At 41.3% G+C, this 23,963-nt stretch overlaps 1 long non-coding RNA gene across 1 annotated transcript; it reads left to right on the forward strand.

The window, feature by feature from the left end:
• The first annotated feature begins 5,398 nt into the window (after positions 1 to 5,398).
• LOC130705678 (uncharacterized) lies at positions 5,399 to 22,881 on the forward strand. The gene is made up of 4 exons (XR_009006036.1): positions 5,399 to 5,512; positions 7,542 to 7,580; positions 19,617 to 19,692; positions 20,603 to 22,881. It is a non-coding gene; the product is annotated as an uncharacterized LOC130705678 (long non-coding RNA).
• The last annotated feature ends 1,082 nt before the right edge of the window (positions 22,882 to 23,963 follow it).

Below are 23,963 nucleotides of genomic sequence, written 5' to 3' on the forward strand. Positions count from 1 at the left end.
GGGCCAAGTTCACTCCACAACCTGTTTTTGTAATGCCAATGGGCTGAGAATCATATTAACAGTTATTAAAGTTTTTTTAAAAAGGAAAAAAAAAAAGAAAAAGAAGAAGAATACACAACAAGATCACGTGCAGCCTGTAAAGCTATTTACTATCTGGCCCTTTACAGAAAAATTTGCCAACACCTCTTTTGTAGTTTCAGTGTATAGGTATTATACAACATTTGCTAATTTATTCCTAAGTATTTCATAAGGTTTTTATATGCTATCGTAAATTTTATCTTTTAAATTTTAGTTTTCAATCATTTGTTGGTAGAAAATACAATTGATTTTTATATATTGACTTTGTATGCTGGAACCTTACTAAATTTATTCTTTACTTCTAGTAGATTCTTTGTAGATTCCTTAGGATTTTCTATTTACACAATCATGTTTTCAATGAATAAAGATAGTTTTACTTCCTCCTTTTTATTCTGTATGCCTTTGCTTATTTTTCTTACCTTTATATTTGCTACAACCTACAGTAAAATACTGAGAAAAAGTAGAGCCAGCAGACACCGTTTTCCAGTTCTTGGTCTTAGGGGAAATTGTTCAGTATGCTATTAAATGAAGGTGTGTTATAGATGCACTTTATCACTTAAAGGAAATTTCCTCTAATTCCTATTTTGCTGGAAGATTTTTTTTTTGAAGGGGACATTACATTTTGTCAGTTACCTTGCCCACAATTTTAAGATAATCACATGGCTTTCCTCCTTTATTTTCTTAATATGATGAATTACTTTGATTGTTTTTTGAGTGTTAAACTAACCTTACATGCCTGGGACAAATCCTGCTGGTACTCCTAGATCAACCTTTTCTATTTGGTTGGATTAGATTTCCTAAAATTTTGTTAAAGATTTTTAATGTCTACGTTCATGAGGGATATTAAACTATGAATTTCTTTACTGTTGGGCTTTGGTATTAGGGTAATGCTTACTTTGTAGAATGAGTCAGGAAAAATTTACTCCTTCTATACTCTCTGAAAGAGTTTATATGACACTGGTAAAATATCACCCTTACATGTTTGATACAATTCACCAGGAAAAATTGTCTGGATCTGCAGTTTTCATCAAGGAAAGGAGTTTATAGCCAATTGTTATCTTTTTAATATCTGTCAGAACTGTAGTGAAGCTCCCTTCTTTATTCCTGATACTGGCCATTTGATTTTTTCCCTTTTTATTTCTTGATCAAACTTGCTGGAGTTTTACCAATTTTATTAATTTTTTAAAGATCCACTTTTAGCTTTGTTAATTTTCTCTAATGTACATTTTCTATCTCTACTCTTCTGTTATTTATTTCTACTTACTTTGGATTTAATTTGTTCTCGTTTTCTCTAATCTTAGAATTGAAAATTATACCCTTGTTTTTAAATTAAATCTCACTTATTTTTTCATATAAGCACTTAAATCTGCAACATTCCCATAAGTACTGCTTGGGCTGCATCCCACAACTTTTGATTTGCTGTACTTAAATTCAAAATATTTTCTAATTTTCCTTATTTCTTCTTTGATCCGTTGGTTATATAAAAGTTTGTTTTGCTTTATTTATAAATATTTGAGTATTTTCTATATATCTTACTGTTTTTTATTTCTACTTTAATTCTATTGTGGTCAGGTAAAATATTCTGCATGATTTCTAGATTATATTGGTAAATGTAATATGGGTAGATGTAATTAATATAAATACTGCAGAAATTGTCTGAAGTTCATAAATTTGTCAATACCCTTGCTGTCATGATTCGTCCTGGTTATCAGTCATAAATCCAGTTATTATTTTAAAATATTGTATGCTAGAGAAATAACCAAATTTCCTTGTCAAGTGAACTCTCTTTACCCAAGGCCATTTCAAGTCTTTTGTTGTTCACAGGTGGTTTTTGTTTTACTCTGATTCTTCCCTGAAAGCATTTGCAACCAGCTACCAGACAAAATAATTTGTTTTCAGCAGAAAGAACTATCTCAGAAACCCATAGAAAGAACTTTGACATGTACTCTGGAGTACATGTTTCTAATGGCATTGCTTAAATAACTTTGAGTCCATGCAATTGACTAAGCATGGCTTTCCGGAACACTAGCTGAGAAGCTGATGGGTTCATAAAACTGCTAACCCAAGATTAAGCTGAACAAGAATTAATTACATGGGCCTGAATGAACTGATGAAAGATGATTATGATTTTTGTTTGGAACATTGCTGGTTTTTAATGTTCCATTCTGGATATAAGGAGCCCCTTTCCTTTCTTCCTAAGCTATCGATAACTTGCAGCAATTTAGTAGATTATACTTTTGTAAATAAAAATGAAATATTTATCTTTTCTCCCTGACTGATACCTCTAACATTCAGAAACTTTTATTGATTGTTCTTATTTTTATGGCAATATAGTTATCTATATAAGTTCAATAAGAGTCAGCCCTCTTCATAACAAGACATAATTGGAAACATTGGTTATGTTACCAAGGCTTCCACTGGAATGTCATATTTGAGAAAGATGCATAAAATCAAATATGACAAGATAGTATTAAGGAACTGAGGTTGACTTTATGGAGCCAATGATTACAAAGCTCTCTTGGAAAAATCTGCTTGTATCTGACTTAGTGTTCCCAGCCTTACAGGTGAGAAAGGAAGGTCACTAGGATACTTTGGGGATCTTAAGAAGAAAAAGTTTACCCTAATCTATATGTACTGAAGGCAAAATCTGGTGGTGAATTCTCAGCTTTGCTTCCTAGCCTTGAGAAGCTTCAAAAGTCTGATCTAAGATTCCTTATTAAAAGTTACAGCAAAGGGACTTCCCTGGTGGCGCAGTGGTTAAGAATCCACCTGCCAATGCAGGGGACACGGGTTCGGGCCCTGGTCCGGGAAGATCCCACATGCCGCGGAGCAACTAAGCCCACGTGCCACAACACTTAACCCCTGCTCCACAACTACTGAAGCCCACGTGCTCTAGGGCCTGCGTGCTGCAACTACCGAGCCCGCATGCTGCAAATACTGAAGCCTGCACACCTAGAGCTGTGCTCTGCAACAAGAGAAGCCACTGCAATGAGAAGCCCGCGCACGGCAACGAAGAGTAGCCCCCGCTCGCCGCAACTACAGAAAGTCCGCACGCAGCAACGAAGGCCCAACGCAGCCAAAAAAATATATATAAATAAATAAAAAGAAACTTTATTTAAAAAAAAAGTTACAACAAAGCAAACTTTGAAAGGCCCACGTGGTAAATTACCATTCTTGCTGTGCTTATGTAAGTAAGGCCAAATCTAATAAGACCAGACTTATTTTGTAAACAAGATTCAAAAGGGGGATGACTCTACAGAGAAATTTTATGTTTCAAGTGCACCCTTGTGAGTTATTAGATTATAATCTTGTGCATTATCTTTGAGCTATTTTTCACCTCTTAGTAAACTCCATTTTATGTTCAACTTTGATATCTACCTGTACATTTTATCCTGCCTCTTGTACATTTTATCAATAATTAAAATTTCCAGTTTTTCTCCCATCTTCCTGACTTGGCATCACTGAGAACTAAAATTGCCCTTTTCCCAAAGCCCCACAAACTCAAGCTGGACAACTTGATATAAACTTCAGATAAATCACCACAATATATTAACACATATATGTGGAATCTAGAAAAAGGGTATAGATGATCCTATTTGCAAAGCAGAAATAGAGACACAGATGTAGAGGACAAATGTATGGGTACCAAGGGGGAAGGGGGAGGTGGGATGAACTGGTAGATTGGGATCGACATATATACATTACCATGTATAAAACAGGTAACTAATGAGAACCTACTGTACAGCACAGGGAACTCTACTTGGTGCTCTGTGGTGACCTAGATGGGAAGGAAATCCAAAAAAGAGGAGATATATCTAGACATAAGGCTGATTCACTTTGCTGTACAGAAGAAACTTACACAGCAGTGTAAAGCAACTATACTCCAATTAAAAAAAAAATCACCACCATAGGCCATGTACAGTCAACCTTTGTGCCTCCTGTTGTGTGAGCCACTGGAAAAAGTTCACCAGAGTATCCAATGCCATCACCAAAAACATTCAAACTGCAGAGGATGCTTTGAGCCCAACATCTATAAATCTCCTCGAATGATTGCCCTCAGAACTCAGCAATGAGATTAACAGTCTACTCCAACCATTAATCTTTGCTTTTATTTTCTTAGAAACTCCTTTCAGTAATGCCTGACTGCTAGCACCAGCCAGCAAATATCCGCTGCTACCAAGTCTCAATAAATGGCTCAACTGGTCCTTAATGAACAAAAAGCAACAGAACAAGAAATGGACTTAGATTGTACGGGGGGAAGAAGAATGCCTCTTTTTTCCTTGGACAGGAGGAGGGCATAACAAAGACTCTCCTGAATTAAACTTTAGTCAGACTCCTCAAGCCCTCTAGGCCTCGACTTTGACATCTTTCTATGTCTGGCCTGCACTGCCCGGTGACAGCAAAAATCTTGCTAAGTCAGTTTAGCCAGAATCCCCCACACTCCATATCTGATCAAATTTTCGTCCTCCACCATCCCCCAGGTGCTACCTGATCACGCTGGCCTGCCTTCAGCAAGAATCTTATTGGCTCTTTTAAACCAGAATCTCCCTTAACCCCGAGGTTTCCTCTGAGTAATTTTCCATCCAGTGACCGCCACTCTGTTTCTTGGCTATAAATCCCCACTTTCACTTGTTGTATTCAGAATTGAGCCCAGTTTGATACTGAAATCTAGTTCTCCTATTGCAATAGTTCCTAAATAAGATGTTTTTATTACTTTAACTACTGTTTGTTTTTTAACATATGTAAGCATATGAATTAAGAAATACTATCAGGATAAAAGTGTTGCTCCTGGATTGGAAACAACCTCTGGCTATTCAGATTGGGAAGTTTTCCGTTTGATCCAGTGGCACACTCAGCACCACCACTACGCACTTCATATCCCTCCCCCCATCATCCCCCTCACGACATTGTCTGGAGCTTTTTCTCTCTTGTCATTGACCAGATAAATTGAGGCTCACAACATTGAACTCTAAAGCTTCAGTCTACGTATATTTTAAAAAAAATGATAATATTTATTAGCTCCCAGCTAACAGGGGGACACACTTTTGTACCAGACTGACATTGTGGTATTGTGCGTCTATTTCAGTTTGTAGCTTTGGAGAACATAGGTAGCTAAAGATTTCTGTCATCCGTTGCATACTATATTCCATGGAAATCTGAGTGCGTACCTTTAAGAGGAGTGAAACCCCTGCACCTCTCAGAGCCTCTGGGCATCATTACCCAGCACCCCGCCCCACCTTGGCGCATGCCCGGTAGCCAACAGTGGGCGTGCCTCGCCAAGGCCCGTGGCCAGCTGGGAACTACATTACCCAGATGCCCCCGCCCCGTGCAGCTGCGGGGCTGAACCAATGCAGGCCCTGGAGAGACGCCTTTCCGTGCGGGCGAAATGCTTCTGGACGGGACTTCCAGCATTTTCTCGGCCGTGGTGCTTTTGGTTGGTTTTCATTCTGTTCACCTGATCTGATTCTCGAGTATATAGTTGCTGGGGCCCAAGATAAAGTGAGCTGGAGGCGTGAATGTTGTCCCCTCTGATAGAGGCGGTTCTGACACTTGGTGAGAGCGCCGCTTGTGGTGACCCCTTGCCTGAACCAGTCCGGGATGAGGGTCTGGCTGAGGCCGCAGCACCCTGGCCTGGTTGCCTGCCGCTTCCGGCTCCGCTCTGTCTGCGGGCTTTGCTGGTGGTGTTTTCCCTGATGGAAACCACATAAGTTGCATTCCCCAAACCCTCACGCATGGGAACTGCCACCTCTGAATCCTAAAGACCCAAATGCGTGGTGCCTGCTGAGTTCACTTTCAAGTCAGGCCGTTTGTGCAGGACTTGGCGCATTCCTGGGTGGGGTACCATTTCTGACACTCGGTGCGATTAAAGTGAAATAATGTTACAGGCAGAGGGACCGCGATGTGCAAAGGCTTGGAAGTGCAATTGAGTGGAGTATTTGGGAAACCTGGGGCCAGTCTCCTATCTACAGGAAACACACTAGGAGTGGCACAGCAGCCTGAGCAGTTAGGGCTGAAGGTGCTGGTAGACGTGGAGGGTTTTGAACCTAGAGCTAGGATTTTAAAACCTCCCAAAGGCAGCTCAAGGTAGATTGGACATGGGGGAGGCGTGATGAGAGTGAAAGTGGGAGATCTTGAGAAAAAGTTACAGCCACAGAATCCAGGAGAGTTACCACGAGGGCTGGACCAGAGCAGTAGCCAGAGAGGGGTGTGAAAGTAAAAAGTGCACTGGACAAAGTTAAACAGGCACGGAAGGCTTTATTCAAGATTGTTGGAATAGGGGAGAGAGACTGGACTCCGTTGAAACAAAAGGTGGGAGGGTTTTTAAGTGCTGGAGTGAGCTACTGGAAAAGTACTGGGGGACCTTAGATGGGGAGGTTGATCAATGGGATCTATGGATCATATTGGGTTATTCCTGAGTTTGTAAATCTTTTCCGCTATGATTAAGACATATGTTTCCTAATTGGTATCTATTGAAATTAGGCTCCTTCCACAGAGACTGAGAGATAGGGGTGCTGTATCCTTCGATGTTTATATTCCAAAGAGATGATTCTCAGGTCCTTGAGAAAAACATTTCCTGGGTTGTGAAAGTGGCAAGAAGCTGGGAGAAGGTTTACATACATTTTAAAGGGCAGAGAAGGAATTTATAATTGCAAAGTAATAAAGTAAATGCTCTAAGAAGAAAGAGGTTAGGGGCCTATAGTCAGGAAGAAACCTGTCTAAAGTTTAGTCAAGCTGAAGGAATGTTAAGGCTGTCTCGGTGAGGGGGTAGAAGTGATACAAGGTAGACTTTGAGGATGGAGGACTATTTTAAGGATAGAGGACTACCATCTACCCACCAACCAAGGCCTATCCTCTCTACCCCCTCATTTTAATTTATGAACTTAAGAAACACCATCTATTTCAAAACTATGCAATCACTATTCTAAATGTGCATATAAAGGTAGTCTGTTAAAATTTAAAAAGTATGGATTTAACAAATTAAATTTATGAACGCACTTAATATTTGGTTCACCTCTTAGTATATAACTAACCAGTATACTAACATACAAAAATCAAAAGTCTTAAATATCATATTCTCTTAAATGCTTAAAGGTAGCTGAAACACACATTCAAAATGTCAAAATCCATCCTTTCTTTGCATTGAGAACACTGACAAAAGCCTTAATTTTGTGTATAGTTATATGATATACTCAGCACTTAATATGTCCTAATATGTTTGTCCCAACACCAGCCCTGTGAGGTTGGCTCCACAACTGTTCCCATTTTACAGAAGACACTGAGGCACAGAGGGGTTGAGTTGTCCAAGATCACACAGCTCATAAGAGGCTATACTAATGACTGAGGTTCCTAAGTTAGGCATTCAGATGGAGGTCACCTTGCTCCAGGGCAGAGATGAGAGATTGGATGAGCCCTTAAGACCCCACCATGGATGCCCACTGCTCACAGTCTTGTTCTTCTCACAGGGACCCATGGCTGCAGAAGTGCTTATGGACCACGCTCAGGTGAGCAGAGGGTATTTCAGGCCCTTGTCCAACCCATCTCCCACCCATATAGTCTCTGGGATTGTGGTGTCCTGGAACTCAGCACCTGCCGCCTTTCTGGCCACCGTGACTTAGGGCCCCTGGGTTTCCTGAGATTCAGGGTCCTGACCCCACACCAGGGGTTATATGAGGGGGTTTCCATTTCTGACAACCAATAGAATACTGTGTAGAAGTTTTTATAGTTACAGAGATCAACACTTGCAGATCCTTGTAGGTGGAACTGAGTTGGCATGATGCAGGGATCTACACATCCCCATCGTATCTGGTGGGACCAGAGAGCAGAGACGCAGGAGTCAGGCCTTGAATGGCAGTCTAGGAACTATTCTATTTTGAAGATGTTAGGAATCTTGGACCACTTGAAGTAGAGGGAGGTGATCTGAATCAGGTCTTATCAGACTCCCTCAGGTGGACTAGAGAACAGAAAGAAAGGGTGAGGGAGAAGGGTAATGAATAGACCAGCTGTGTATTAGTAATGACTGGATCAGGGTGTTGGCTGTGGAGGTGGGAGAAACTTATGGCTTCTGGAATTGTTTTTTTTTTTAACATCTTTATTGGAGTATAATTGCTTTACAATGGTGTGTTAGTTTCTGCTTTATAACAAAGTGAATCAGCTATACATATACATATGTTCCCATATCTCTTCCCTCTTGTGTCTCCCTCCCTCCCACCCTCCCTATCCCACCCCTCTAGATGGTCACAAAGCACCGAGCTGATCTCCCTGTGCTATGCGGCTGCTTCCCACTAGCTATCTATTTTACATTTGGTAGTGTATATATGTCCATGCCACTCTCTCACCCTGTCACATCTTACCCCTCCCCCTCCCCATATCCTCAAGTCCATTCTCTAGTAGGTCTGTGTCTTTATTCCCATCTTGCCACTAGGTTCTTCATGACCTTTTTTTTCCCCCTTAGATTCCATATATATGTGTTAGCATACTGTAACTGTTTTTCTCTTTCTGACTTACTTCACTCTGTATGACAGACTCTAACTCCATCCACCTCACTACAAATACCTCCATTTCATTTCTTTTTATGGCTGAGTAATATTCCATCGTATATATGTGCCACATCTTTATCCATTCATCTGATGATGGACACTTAGGTTGCTTCCATGTCCTGGCTATTGTAAATAGAGCTGCAATGAACATTTTGGTACATGACTCTTTTTGAATTATGGTTTTCTCAGGGTATATGCCCAGTAGTGGGATTGCTGGGTCGTATGGTAGTTCTATTTTTAGTTTTTTAAGGAACCTCCATACTGTTCTCCATAGTGGCTGTATCAATTTACATCCCCACCAACAGTGCAGGAGGGTTCCCTTTTCTCCACACCCTCTCCAGCATTTATTGTTTCTAGATTTTTTGATGATGGCCATTCTGACCGGTGTGAGATGATATCTCATTGTAGTTTTGATTTGCATTTCTCTAATGATTAATGATGTTGAGCATTCTTTCATGTGTCTGTTGGCAATCTGTATATCTTCTTTGGAGAAATGTCTATTTAGGTCGTCTGCCCATTTTTGGATTGGGTTGTTTGTTTTTTTGTTATTGAGCTGCATGAGCTGCTTGTAAATCTTGGAGATTAATCCTTTGTCAGTTGCTTCATTTGCAAATATTTTCTCCCATTCTGAGGGTTGTCTTTTGGTCTTGTTTATGGTTTCCTTTGCTGTGCAAAAGCTTTTAAGTTTCATTAGGTCCCATTTGTTTATTTGTGTTTTTATTTCCATTTCTCTAGGAGTTGGGTCAAAAAGGATCTTGCTGTGGTTTATGTCATAGAGTGTTCTGCCTATGTTTTCCTCTAAGAGTTTTATAGTCTCTGGCCTTACACTTAGGTCTTTAATCCATTTTGAGTTTATTTTTGTGTATGGAGTTAGGGAGTGTTCTAATTTCATACTTTTACATGTAGCTGTCCAGTTTTCCCAGCACCACTTATTGAAGAGGCTGTCTTTTCTCCACTGTATATACTTGCCTCCTTTATCAAAGATAAGGTGACCATATGTGCGTGGGTTTATCTCTGGGCTTTCTTTCCTGTTCCATTGATCTATATTTCTGTTTTTGTGCCAGTACCAAACTGTCTTGATTACTGTAGCTTTGTAATATAGTCTGAAGTCAGGGAGCCTGATTCCTCCAGCTCCATTTTTCATTCTCAAGATTGCTTTGGTTATTCGGGGTCTTTTGTGTTTCCATACAAATTGTGAAATTTTTTTTCTAGTTCTGTGAAAAATGCCAGTGGTAGTTTGACAGGGATTGCATTGAATCTGTAGATTGCTTTGGGTAGTAGAGTCATTTTCACAATGTTGATTCTTCCAATCCAAGAACATGGTATATCTCTCCATCTATTTGTATCATCTTTAATTTCTTTCTTCAGTGTCTTATAATTTTCTGCATACAGGTGTTTTGTCTCCTTAGGTAGGTTTATTCCTAGATATTTTATTCTTTTTGTTGCAATGGTAAACGGGAGTGTTTTCTTAATTTCACTTTCAGATTTTTCATCATTAGTGTGTAGGAATGCAAGAGATTTCTGTGCATTAATTTTGTATCCTGCTACTTTACCAAATTCATTGATTAGTTCTAGTAGTTTTCTGGTAGCATCTTTAGGATTCTCTATGTATAGTATCATGTCATCTGCAAACAGTGACAGCTTTACTTCTTCTTTTCCAATTTGGATTCCTTTTATTTCTTTTTCTTCTCTGATAGCTGTGGCTAACACTTCCAAAACTATGTTGAATAATAGTGGTGAGAGTGGGCAACCTTGTCTTGTTCCTGATCTTAGTGGAAATGGTTTCAGTTTTTCACCATTGAGGACAATGTTGGCTGTGGGTTTGTCATATATGGCCTTTATTATGTTGAGGAAAGTTCCCTCTATGCCTACTTTCTGCAGGGCTTTTATCATAAATGGGTGTTGAATTTTGTCGAAAGCTTTCTCTGCATCTATTGAGATGATCATATGGTTTTTCTCCTTCAATTTGTTAATATGATGTATCACGTTGATTGATTTGCGTATATTGAAGAATCCTTGCATTCCTGGAATAAACCCCATTTGATCATGGTGTATGATCCTTTTAGTGTGCTGTTGGATTCTGTTTGCTAGTATTTTGTTGAGGATTTTTGCATCTATGTTCATCAGTGATATTGGCCTGTAGTTTTCTTTCTTTGTGACATCTTTGTCTGGTTTTGGTATCAGGGTGATGGTGGCCTAGTAGAATGAGTTGGGGAGTGTTCCTCCCTCTGCAATATTTTGGAAGAGTTTGAGAAGGATAGGTGTTAGCTCTTCTCTAAATGTTTCATAGAATTTGCCTGTGAAGCCATCTGGTCCTGGGCTTTTGTTTGTTGGAAGATTTTTAATCACAGTTTCAATTTCAGTGCTTGTGATTGGTCTGTTCATATTTTCTATTTCTTCCTGGTTCAGTCTCGGCAGGTTGTGCGTTTCTAAGAATTTGTCCATTTCTTCCAGGTTGTCCATTTTATTGGCATAGAGTTGCTTGTAGTAATCTCTCATGATCGTTTGTATTTCTGCAGTGTCAGTTGTTACTTCTCCTTTTTCATTTCTAATTCTACTGATTTGAGTCTTCTCCCTTTTTCTCTTGATGAGTCTGGCTAATGGTTTATCAATTTTGTTTATCTTCTCAAAGAACCAGCTTTTAGTTTTATTGATCTTTGCTATTATCTCCTTCATTTCTTTTTCATTTATTTCTGACCTGATCTTTATGATTTCTTTCCTTCTGCTAGCTTTGGGGTTTTTTTGTTCTTCTTTCTCTAATTGCTTTAGGTGCAAGGTTAGGTTGTTTATTCGAGATGTTTCCTGTTTCTCGATGTAAGCTTGTATTGCTATAAACTTCCCTCTTAGAACTGCTTTTGCTGCATCCCATAGGTTTTGGGTCGTCATGTCTCCGTTGTCATTTGTTTCTAGGTATTTTTTGATTTCCCCTTTGATTTCTCCAGTGATCACTTCGTTATTAAGTAGTGTATTGTGTAGCCTCCATGTGTTTGTATTTTTTACAGATCTTTTCCTGTAATTGATATCTAGTCTCATAGCATTGTGGTCGGAAAAGATACTTGATAAAATTTCAATTTTCTTAAATTTACCAAGGCTTGATTTGTGACCCAAGATATGATCTATCCTGGAGAATGTTCCATGAGCACTTGAGAAAAATGTGTATTCTGTTGTTTTTGGGTGGAATGTCCTATAAATATCAATTAAGTCCATCTTGTTTAATGTATCATTTAAAGCTTGTGTTTCCTTATTTATTTTCATTTTGGATGATCTGTCCATTGGTGAAAGTGGGGTGTTAAAGTCCCCTACTATTATTGTGTTACTATCGATTTCCCCTTTTATGGCTGTTAGTATTTGCCTTATGTATTGAGGTGCTCCTATGTTGGGTGCATAAATATTTATAATTGTTATACCTTCTTCTTGGATCGATTCCTTGATCATTATATAGTGTCCTTCTTTGTCTCTTGTAATAGTCTTTATTTTAAAGTCTATTTTGTCTGATATGAGAATTGCTACTCTAGCTTTCTTTTGATTTCCATTTGCATGGAATATCTTTTTCCATCCCTTCACTTTCAGTCTGTATGTGTCCCTAGGTCTGAAGTTGGTCTCTTGTAGACAGCATATATACAGGTCTTGTTTTTGTATCCATTCAGCCAGTCTATGTCTTTTGGTGGGAGCATTTAACCATTTACATTTAAGGTAATTATCGATATGTATGTTCCTATTCCCATTTTCTTAAATGTTTTGGGTTTGTTATTGTAGGTGTTTTCCTTCTCTTGTGTTTCTTGCCTAGAGAAGTTCCTTTAGCATTTGTTGTAAAGCTGGTTTGGTGGTGCTGAACTCTCTCAGCTTTTGCTTGTCTGTAAAGGTTTTAATTTCTCCATCAAATCTGAATGAGATCCTTGCTTGGTAGAGTAACCTTGGTTGTAGGTTTTTCTCCTTCATCACTTTAAGTATATCCTGCCACTCCCTTCTGGCTTGCAGAGTTTCTGCTGAAAGGTCAGCTGTTAACCTTATGGGGATTCCCTTGTGTGTTATTTGTTGTTTTTCCCTTGCTGCTTTTAATATTTTTTCTTTATATTTAATTTTTGATAGTTTGATTAATATGTATCTTGGCATGTTTCTCCTTGGATTTATCCTGTATGGGACTCTCTGTGCTTCCAGGACTTGATTAACTATTTCCTTTCCCATATTAGGGAAGTTTTCAACTATAATCTCTTCAAATATTTTCTCAGTCCCTTTCTTTTTCTCTTCTTCTTCTGGGACTCCTATAATTCGAATGTTGGTGCGTTTAATGTTGTCCCAGAGGTCTCTGAGACTGTCCTCAGTTCTTTTCATTCTTTTTTCTTTATTCTGCTCTGCAGTAGTTATTTCCACTATTTTATCTTCCAGGTCACTTACCCGTTCTTCTGCCTCAGTTATTCTGCTATTGATCCCTTCTAGAGTATTTTTAATTTCATTTATTGTGTTTTTCATTGTTGCTTGGTTCCTCTTTAGTTCTTCTACATCCTTGTTAAATGTTTCTTGCATTTTGTCTATTCTATTTCCAAGATTTTGGATCATCTTTACTATCATTATTCTGAACTCTTTTTGAGGTAGACTGCCTATTTCCTCTTCATTTGTTAGGTCTGGTGTGTTTTGACCCTGCTCCTTCATCTGCTGTGTGTTTTTCTGTCTTCTCATTTTGCTTATCTTACTGTGTTTGGGGTCTCCTTTTCACAGGCTGCAGGTTTGTAGTTCCCGTTGTTTTTGGTATCTGTCCCCAGTGGCTAAGGTTGGTTCAGTGGGTTGTGTAGGGTTCCTGGTGGAGGGGACTAGTGCCTGTGTTCTGGTGGATGAGGCTGGAACTTGTCTTTCTGGTGGGCACGTCCACGTCTGGTGGTGTGTTTTGGGGTGTCTGTGGCCTTATTATGATTTTAGGTAGCCTCTCTGCTAATGGATGGGGCTGTGTTCCTGTCTTGCTAGTTGTTTGGCATAGGGTGTCCAGCACTGTAGCTTGCTGGTCGTTGAGTGAAGCTGGGTCTTGATGCTGAGATGGAGATCTCTGAGAGATTTTCGCCGTTTGGTATTATGTGAAGCTGGGAGGTCTCTTGTGGACCAGTGTCCTGAAGTTGGCTCTCCCACCTCAGAGGCAAAGCCCTGATGCCTGGCTGGAGCACCAAGAGCCTTTCATCCACACAGCTCAGAATAAAAGGGAGAAAAAGTAGAAAGAAAGAAAGAGGATAAAATAAAATAAAATAAAATAAAATAAAATAAAGCTATTATAATAAAAAATAAGAAAAAAAATTATTAAGAAAAAAATTTATTAAGAAAAAAATTTTTTAATTTTTTAAAATAAAAAAATTATTAAGAAAAAATTTTTAAATTTTTTAAAATAAAAAATAAGGAAAAAATTATTAAGAAAAAATTTATTAAGAAAAAAAATTTTTTTAAGTAAAAAAAAACAAACAAACGGACGGACCGAACCCTAGGACAAATGGTGAAAGCAAAGCTATACAGACAAAATCTCACCCAGAAGCATACACATATACACTCACAGAAAAAGGAAAAGGGGAAAAATTAATATATCCTGCTCCCAAAGTCCACCTCCTGAATTTGGGATGATCTGTTGTCTATTCAGGTATTCAACAGATGCAGGTACATCAAGTTGATTGTGGAGCTTTAATCCGCTGCTCCTGAGGCTGCTGGGAGAAATTTCCCTTTCTCTTCTTTGTTTGCACTGCTCCCGGGGTTCACCTTTGGATTTGGACCCACCTCTGCGTGTAGGTCGCCTGAGGGCGTCTGTTCTTCACTCACACAGGACGGGGTTAAAGGAGCAGCTGCTTCGGGGACTCTGGCTCACTCAGGCCGCGGGGAGGGAGGGGTACGGATGCGGGGCAAGCCTGCGGCGGCAGAGGCCAGCGTGATGTTGCACACGCCTGAGGCGCGTTGTGCGTTCTCCCGGGGAAGTTGTCCCCGGATCACAGGACCCTGGTAGTGGCGGCTGTGGGAGGGAGGGGCAGTGTGGATAGTGACCTGTGCTCTCACACAGGCTTCTTGGTGGCGGCAGCAGCAGCCTTAGCGTCTCATGCCCATCTCTGGGTTCCACGCTGATAGCCGCGGCTCACGCCCGTCTCTGGAGCTCGTTTAGGCAGCGCTCTGAATCCCCTCTCCTTGCGCACTGCGAAACAAAGAGGCAAGAAAAAGTCTCTTGCCTCTTCGGCAGCTGCAGACTTTTTCCCAGGCTCCCTCCCAGGTAGCTGTGGTGCGCTAACCCCTTCAGGCTGTGTTCACGCTGCCAACCCCAGTCCTGTCCCTGGGATCCGACCAAGCCCGAGCCTCAGCTCCCAGCCCCCGCCCGCCCCGGCGGGTGAGCAGACAAGCCTCTCAGGGTGGTGAGTGCTGCTCGGCACCGATCCTCTGTGCGGGAATCTCTCCGCTTTGCCCTCCGCACCCCTGTGGCTGCGCTCTCCTCCGTGGCTCCGAAGCTTCTCCCCTATGCCACCCACAGTCTCCGCCCACGAAGGGGCTTCCTAGTGTGTGGAAATCTTTCCTCCTTCACGGCTCCCTCCCACTGGTGCAGGTCCCATCCCTATTCTTTTGTCTCTGCTATTTCTTTTTTCTTTTGCCCTACCCAAGTACGTGGGGAGTTTCTTGCCTTTTGGGAGGTCTGACGTCTTCTGCCCGCGTTCAGTGGGTGTTCTGTAGGAGCAGTTCCACGTGTAGATGTATTTCTAATGTATCTGTGGGTAGGAAGGTGATCTCCGCGTCTTACTCTTCCACCATCTTGCCCAGACTCCCCCTGCCTCAGTTATTCTATTGGTTCCTTCTAGTGTATCTTTCATTTCAGTTATTGTGTTGTTCATCTCTGTTTCTTCTTTAGTTCTTCTAGATCTTTGTTCAACATTTATTGTATTTTCTCAAACTGTGCCTCCATTCTATTTCTGAGATTCTGGATCATCTTTACTATCACTACTCTGAATTCTTTTTCAGGTAGGCTGCCTATTTCCTCTTCATTTATTTGGTCTTGTAGGTTTTTACCTTGCTCCTTCATCTGTGACATATTTTTTTGTCGTCTTTTTTTTTTTTTTTTTGATGGGTGGGACTGTGTTCCTGTCTTACTGGTTGTTTGGCCTGAGGCTTCCAGCACTGGAGTTTGTAGGCCGGTCACTCAGGGGTTCCTCCCATCTCCTTGGGCATCGAGGTCCCCCACCAGCGTCTGGCAGGTGCCCTAGTTGTGGGGAGATGCAAACTCCATGTCCTCCCCCATTGCCATCTTGACCTAGAGACAGCAGATATTGTTTTGAGAATGGCTGGTGGTGTCCTTGAGTCTGTTACAGTTCAGTAAACCTCAAGTTCTCTGTAATGCAGGAACACCTCTGAAACCACATCAATAATGGCCGACCCCCTCCATTTTGACTGCATGCACCACAGTTACTCCATTTTGATTTTTAAATACATTATTTTCTTTAATGGTGAAAGCAGATCTACAATGCATGTTTGACAGGCCTCAAAATAGGATGTTCTAGTTAGCATAAAGTTCAAGCCAAATCTCATATAAGCTAGAATGACTTCCCATACCTCAGTATGTGAAAATATCTTCCATCACCTTCCTCTTTGGAGGAGTGATCCAGGTGCTTTCTGGCTCAGCCTCAGTGGGCTGCCAGAAAGTTCAGCAAAGGCAGAGCTTCATGAAGGCCATTGGCCCAGTTCTCCAACCTCACTGAAAACAGAGAAGAGGCAGGGAAGAAAGGTGTTAGATATGCTGTCAGGAATTCTCTACCCACATCTCCAGTTGTAGGCTCTGTAAACAAAATTCCAATGTTCCTATTGCTGCCACTGCCACTGCCATTGTTTTGGGGTCCAGGTGAGCTGCCCCAACCTCCTAAGCTTCTTTGAAAGCTTCTTTGATGAATTGAAATGGATATAATATCTGGACAATACAAAGGAGAGGCAACATTATAAAGAGTAGACAAAATATATAGACAAGGAAGTATAACAGACATACTTTAATAAAAAGAAAGTATGTGCGTGCACACACACACACACACACACTGGACCTGAGCTCTTCCACCCATAGGCACTAACCAGACTGTAGGGAATAATCTGTGCAGAGATATCTCTCAATTAGTGGGGATGGGAACCAGTGGAGAAATAGCCTAGCCTTCCCACCCTTTGGTGGGAAAATTCTGAGGATGCTCCTCTTGATATCTCAAAGGGTCCTTAGCATGTGGGGCACACCAAGGAATACTATATTGGCCTATATGCTGGGTGGCACAGAAGGTTGCCAGATTTGAATGGGACCTAGAGTTTAGCAGCTGATCCAGCAGATCCTATTGTGTTGGAAATATCAGTGTTGGGAAAAAATGCAGTCTGGTTTTGATGCCAAGACCCAGTGGAAGAATCACAATGCAGATCCCTGACTCTGGAGCAAGGCCATGCCTTCTATAGCAGAGAATTAGAAACCTTTTCAGAAACAGCTTCTGGTGTATTACTAAGCCCTAGTAAAAATGTATTGCCTGACCATGGGGCACTAATTGACCATGCATCTGGAACTGCCTTTTATGAACTAGGGTTCTGTTCAACAAACGTGAAGAGACCCAGCAGGTGTTCATCGTAAAATGGAAATGGCACATCCAGGATTGAGCCTGAGCAAGATCAGAGTTCAAAAATAAGTTACATAAGCAGGTAGCATATATAACACATGTCCACAAAAACCACCATATTTGCATCCCTAACTCAGTTCACTCCTATAGCCTTAGAAGGGGTCTCTATGACCAGCTGAAGAAAGTGAATGGGTCATTTCTGTGTGTAGATGCATTAGAGCCATATTCTGAAACAGCACTGAAAGACAGTGAAGAGCAAAAAAATCCCATTTAGTTGAGCTGTAAGCAGAGCACCCGGTCATCCACTTTATGAGGAAGAAGTGGCCTGAAGTAAGGAGGTATATAGATTCCTGGGCAGTGGCTAATGGCCTGGATGTCTGGTCAGAAACCTTGAAAGAAAAGAACTGGATGACTGGAGACTGGGAGTTTTGGATAGAGGCATACAGCTGAAATATGGAAGTGGGTACGAAATGTAAAGATTTTTGTATCACAGTTTAACATCCATTGAAAGCATCCACTATGGAGCAGACAATGAACAAATAGATAAAATGACTCAGCCAGTGACAGTAATCTACATCATCTGCAGCTCTGTAACTAGCACAATGGGCACATGAATGAAGTGCCCAACACAGCAGAGATGGAGTCTAGCCCATCAGCCCAATAACATCAACATATACGTATCAAGTTAGCTACTACTGCTAATGGCCAACTCAAGACAAGTCCTTGAGGAGGCAAAATGGCCACTTTGTGGAAAGTTGTCTATATGTGACCCCTTCCATTCTGGAAGAGTGACCACTTCATCCTCAAAAGAATATGTACCTAGGCAGAACACTCTATGACATAAATCACAGCAAGATCCTTTTTGACCTACCTCCTAGAGAAATGGAAATAAAAACAAAAATAAACAAATGGGACCTAATGAAACTTAAAAGCTTTTGCACAGCAAAGGAAAACATAAACAAGACCAAAAGACAACCCTCAGAATGGGAGAAAATATTTGCAAATGAAGCAACTGACAAAGGATTAATCTCCAAAGTTTACAAGCAGCTTATGCAGCTCAATATCAAAACAACAAACAACCAAATCCAAAAATGGGCAGAAGACCTAAATAGACATTTCTCCAAAGAAGATATACAGATTGCCAACAAACACATGAAAGGATGCTCAACATCACTAATCATTAGAGAAATGCAATCAAAACTACAATGAGGGGGCTTCCCTGGTGGTGCAGTGGTTGAGAATCTGCCTGCTAATGCAGGGGACACGGGTTCGAGCCCTGGTCTGGGAAGATCCCACATGCCGCGGAGCGGCTGGGCCCGTGAGCCACAGCTGCTGAGCCTGCGCGTCTGGAGCCTGTGCCCCGCAACGGGAGGGGCCGCGATAGTGAAAGGCCCGTGCACCGCGATGAAGAGCGGTCCCCGCACCGCAATGAAGAGTGGCCCCCGCTTGCCGCAACTGGAGAAAGCCCTCGCACGAACCGAAGACCCAACACAGCCAAAGAATAAAAAAAAAAAAAAAAAAAAAAAACTACAATGAGGTATCACCTCACACCAGTCCGAATGGCCATCATCAAAAAGTCTACAAACAATAAATGCTGGAGAGGGTGTGGAGAAAAAGGAACCCTCTTGTACTGTTGGTGGGAATGTAAATTGATACAACCACTATGGAGAACAGTATGGAGGTTCCTTAAAAAACTAAAAATAGAACTACCATACGACCCAGCAATCCCACTACTGGACATATATCCTGAGAAAACCATAATTCAAAAAGAGTCATGTACCACAGTGTTCATTGCAGCTCTATTTACAATAGCCAGGACATCGAAGCAACCTAAGTGTCCATCGAGAGATAAATGGATAAAGAAGATGTAGCACATATATACAATGGAATATTACTCAGCCATAAAAAGAAACAAAATTGAGTTATTTGTAGTGAGGTGGATGGACCTAGAGTCTGTCATACAGAGTGAAGTAAGTCAGAAAGAGAAAAACAAACCACATGCTAACACATATATATGGAATCTAAAAAAAAAAAAAAAAGAAAGGGGTTCTGAAGAAACTAGGGGCAGGACAGGAATAAAGACGCAGACGTAGAGAATGGACTTGAGGAAACAGGGAGGGGGAAGGGTAAGCTGGGACGAAGTGAGAGAGTGGCATGGACATATATACACTACCAAATGTAAAATAGTTAGCTAGTGGGAAGCAGTCACATAGCACAGGGAGATCAGCTCGGTGCTTTGTGACCACCTAGAGGGGTGGGATGGGGAGGGTGGGAGGGAGACGCAAGAGGGAGGAGATATGGGGATATATATACATGTATAGCTGATTCACTTTGTTATAAAGCAGAAACTAACACTCCATTGTAAAGCAATTATACTCCAATAAAAATGTTAACCAAAAAAAAAAATATGTACCTATCCCAGGGATGGGTTTGTTTTCCTGCTCACAGACCGTCTGCCGGCACCACTATCTGTGGCACGTGGAACGTCTCATCTACAGGTATGGAATCCTACACCACATAACATCTGACCAAAGACCTCTCACAGTGCAGGGGTTGAGGAAGTGGACCCAGTACTGTGGAACTTACTGGTCATTTCACATACCATACCTTTAAGAAGCAGCTGTCCCTAAGTTACTGGAATGGCCTACTGAAATCACAGCTGAAGCACCAGCTCAGAGGCCACACTCCGCAAGGATGGAGTGCCATACTTTGGGATACAATATATGCATTAAATCAGTGATATTTCTATGTGGTTCCATGTCCCTATCAGGAATAATACATAAGTCTGGGAACCAAGGACTAGAAGCAGAAGTGACCCTACTTGCTATCATCAATCCCAGTGGCCCACTTGGGAGCATTTTGCTTACAGTACCCACACGTTTAGGATCTTTTTGGTTAGTTGTCCTAATTCTTAAGGAGGTCACTATTGACTGGGATACAGCATGGATCCCTTTGAACTATGAGTTATGGCTGCACCCAGGGAACTTTGGACTCCTTGTGTCCAAGGAATAGCAAGCAGGAATAGTAGTGATTAACTCAGCAGAGGTAATTGATCTTGATGAGCAGAGGAAGGTAGGACTTCTTTTTTACAATGAAGGGGGGAAAAGAATGTATGTAACGCCAGTGATCACTGATCACTTAGGTAGCTCTTGATACACCTTGCCCAAATGTTACTGTGAATGGACATGTGAAGAAACCTCAGCCTGTGAAGCGTATGATTACTAAGGGCTCATTCTCCTTTAGAATAAAGAGTTGGGTCACACCCACCACTAAGTTTGCCACCAAGACCTGCTGAGGTGATAGCAGAGGGTGAACAAAATGTAAAGTGGATGTTAGAAGAGTGAGTACCACTCGTGACCCCCAGACATATAACAGTAATGGTGTCTGTGGTTCTTTTCATCAACTCAGGAATGGAGGTCCTCGGGAACAATGGAGGAACTGCTCATGAATGTACATGGACAAGTGGATCTGTGCAGCACCAGCGTAGCCATGGAAGTGCCCTGCTCAGATATCCCTTCAAGAGATCCTGTTGGGGCTGGAGCACAACTGATTGACAGCCTCCAGGTGCTGTGCTCTTAGATCCACCAGAATTTGTTCTAGGTCTCACTTCCCCTGGGATGTTCCAATCTAATGATATGCATCGCAGAGGTGTGAGAACCTTTCCCTTCCTGCCCAATGGGATAATCTTCTAGAGGGTAAATATGGCTCCAGCATCCCCCATTGTCTTGGTCAAGAATTTCTCCTAACTGTGCTGAGGTGTGAGGCATTTTCTACCCAATCCTTTCTTCTCTCTCTCCCTTCTCATGTGTTCCACATGCATTGAGTTCTGAAAGCTCTGTGTTCCTCTTGTTCCCCTTTATCCTTTGAAGATGTGTTGCCCCCACAAATCTCTTGCAAGTCTCATCCTGTCGTGGTATCTTCTCCTTGGGGGACACTTGCACTGATGTAGCATGTTATATGATGGTTTTGGACAAAATATTATTTCTATTTATAGTGCTTATACATACTTTACTACCACCATAGCATTTGAAGAAAAATCCTTTCTTCATATTTTTAAAGTACCTGTCCACTTCCACTTGGAAACTGAACAGCAACAGTGGCAAGCTGGCAATTTTAGAAAGTGAACTTCTAGATCTAAAATGTTTTCATAGATAAGCCATCAATGCTCTTGTTATCTACTATTAGCTTTTAAAACATTTCTGATTTCCACCAAAAAAATTTGCATTTGGAAATCTACAATTAGATTTGCTACCTGCCACCAATTGCAGCCCTCACTTCACTATCTGAAAGAGCCCAGAAGATCTCATCTCCTTAGTCTAAATTGATCTATTTCTTAAATGATTAATTCAGGAACGCTACTCTCAGATGAAAGGCACTATGCTATAGTTCTGTTGTATCAATGCTCTAAAATCCAATTTATGGGTCTACCTCTGAACCTCCAGTATATAAGATTTTCTGCTATCTCCGTTTCTGATAGCTTATTCCTATATTCTCTTACTCTCTTCCTTTACATAGATTGTTTGACTTGATTCAACCAAATATGTGGTAATATCAAATTAATCTAACCCTCGGGGTTCTCAGGGAAGCAGACACTGAGATGGCAATGGCCACACATGACATTATTTGGAATGGTAGCTGTGGGAGGCAGAGGAAGTAAAAGAAATAGATAATCTGAACAGATCAATACTAGCAATGAAATTGAATCAGTAATCAAATACAACAAATAAAAACGAGGACCATACAGTGTCACAGGGGAATTCTACCAAACACCTAGAGAAGAGTTAACACCTATCCTTCTCAAACTACTTTTAAAAACTGTAAAGGAGGGAACACTTCCAAACTCATTCTATGAGGCCAGCATGACCCTATACCAAACCAGACAAAGACATTACAAAACAAAAACAAACAAACAAAAAAAACTACAGGACAATATCTCTGATGAATATAGGAACAAAAATCCTCAACAAAATATTAGTAAACCATATTCAACACCATGATCAACTGGATTTATTCCAGAGATGCAAGGATGGTTCAATACCTGTAAGTCAATCAATGTGATACACCACATTAACAAAAGCTACAGTAATCAAAACAGTATAGTACTGGCACAGAAACAGACACATAGGTCAATGGAACAGAATAGAGAACCCAGAAATAAACTCATGCACGTATGGATAGTTAATCTACAACAAAGAATACACAATGGGAAAAAAGTCTCTTCAATAAGTGGTGGTGGGAAAACTAGACACTTACATGTAAAAGAATGAATTTAGAACATTCTCTAAGACCATATACAAAAATAAACTCAAAATGGATCAAAGACTTAAATTTAAGACCAGAGACCATGAAACCCTTAGAAGAGTTAACCCTGGTGGCGCAGTGGTTAAGACTCCACGCTCCCAATGCAGGAGGCTCGGGTTTGATCCCTGGTCAGAGAACTAGATCCTACATGCATGCCTCAACTAAGAGTTCGCATGCCACAACTAAGGAGCCCAGCTGCCGCAATTAAGACCCAATGCAACCAAATAAATAAATAAATAAATATTTGAAAAAAAGAAACCATCAACAAAATGAAAAGACAACCTACAGAATGGGAAAAATATTGCAAATGATATGTCCAATGAGGGGTTAATATACAAAATATATAAACAGCTCATACAACTCAATATCAAAAAAACAACCTGATTTGGGGCTTCCCTGGTGGCGCAGTGGTTGAGAATCTGCCTGCTAATGCAGGGGACACGGGTTCGAGCCCTGGTCTGGGAAGATCCCACATGCCACGGAGCAGCTGGGCCCGTGAGCCACAATTGCTGAGCCTGCGCGTCTGGAGCCTGTGCCCCGCGACGGGAGGGGCCGCGATAGAGAAAGGCCCGCGCACCGCGATGAAGAGCGGTCCCCGCACCGCGATGAAGAGTGGCCCCCGCTTGCCGCAACTGGAGAAAGCCCTCGCACGAACCGAAGACCCAACACAGCCAAAAATAAATAAATAAATAAATAAATAAGAAAATCCTTAAAAAAAAAAAAAAAAAAAAAAAAAAAACAACCTGATTAAAAAATGGACAGAAAACCTGAGTAGACATTTTTCCAAATAAAACACACAGATGGCCAACAGGCACATGAAAAGATGCTCAACATCGCTAATCACCAGAGAAATGCAAATCAAAATCACAAGAAGTTGGGCTTCCCTGGTGGCGCAGTGGTTAAGAATCCACCTGCCAGTGCTGGGGACACGGGTTTGAGCCCTGGTTGGGGAAGATCCCACTTGCCGCGGAGCAACTAAGCCTGTGTGCCACAACTACTGAGCCTGCACTCTAGAGCCCGCGAGCCACAACTACTGAGCCCACGTGCCACAACTACTGAAGCCCATGTGCCTAGAACCCGTGCTCCACAACAAGAGAAGCCAGTGCAATGAGAAGCCCATGCACTGCAACGAAGAGTAGCCCCCACTCACCGCAACCAGAGAAAAGCCTGCGCGCACCAACAAAGACCCAACGCAGCCAAAAATAAAATTAAATAAATAAATACATTTTATTAAAACACACACACACACACACACACACACACACACACACAAGATCACCTCACAGCCGTCAGAATCGCTATCCACAAAAAGACCAAAAATAATAAGTGTTGATGAAGATGTGGAGAAAAGGGAACCCTTGTACACTATTGATGGGAATTGGTGCAGCCACCATGGTAAACAGTATGGAGGTTTCTCAAAAAACTAAAAATAGAATTACTATATGATCCAGCAATTCCACTCCTGGGA

Source organism: Balaenoptera acutorostrata, chromosome 19 (assembly GCF_949987535.1).
Source record: "Balaenoptera acutorostrata chromosome 19, mBalAcu1.1, whole genome shotgun sequence".
NCBI lineage: Eukaryota > Metazoa > Chordata > Mammalia > Artiodactyla > Balaenopteridae > Balaenoptera > Balaenoptera acutorostrata.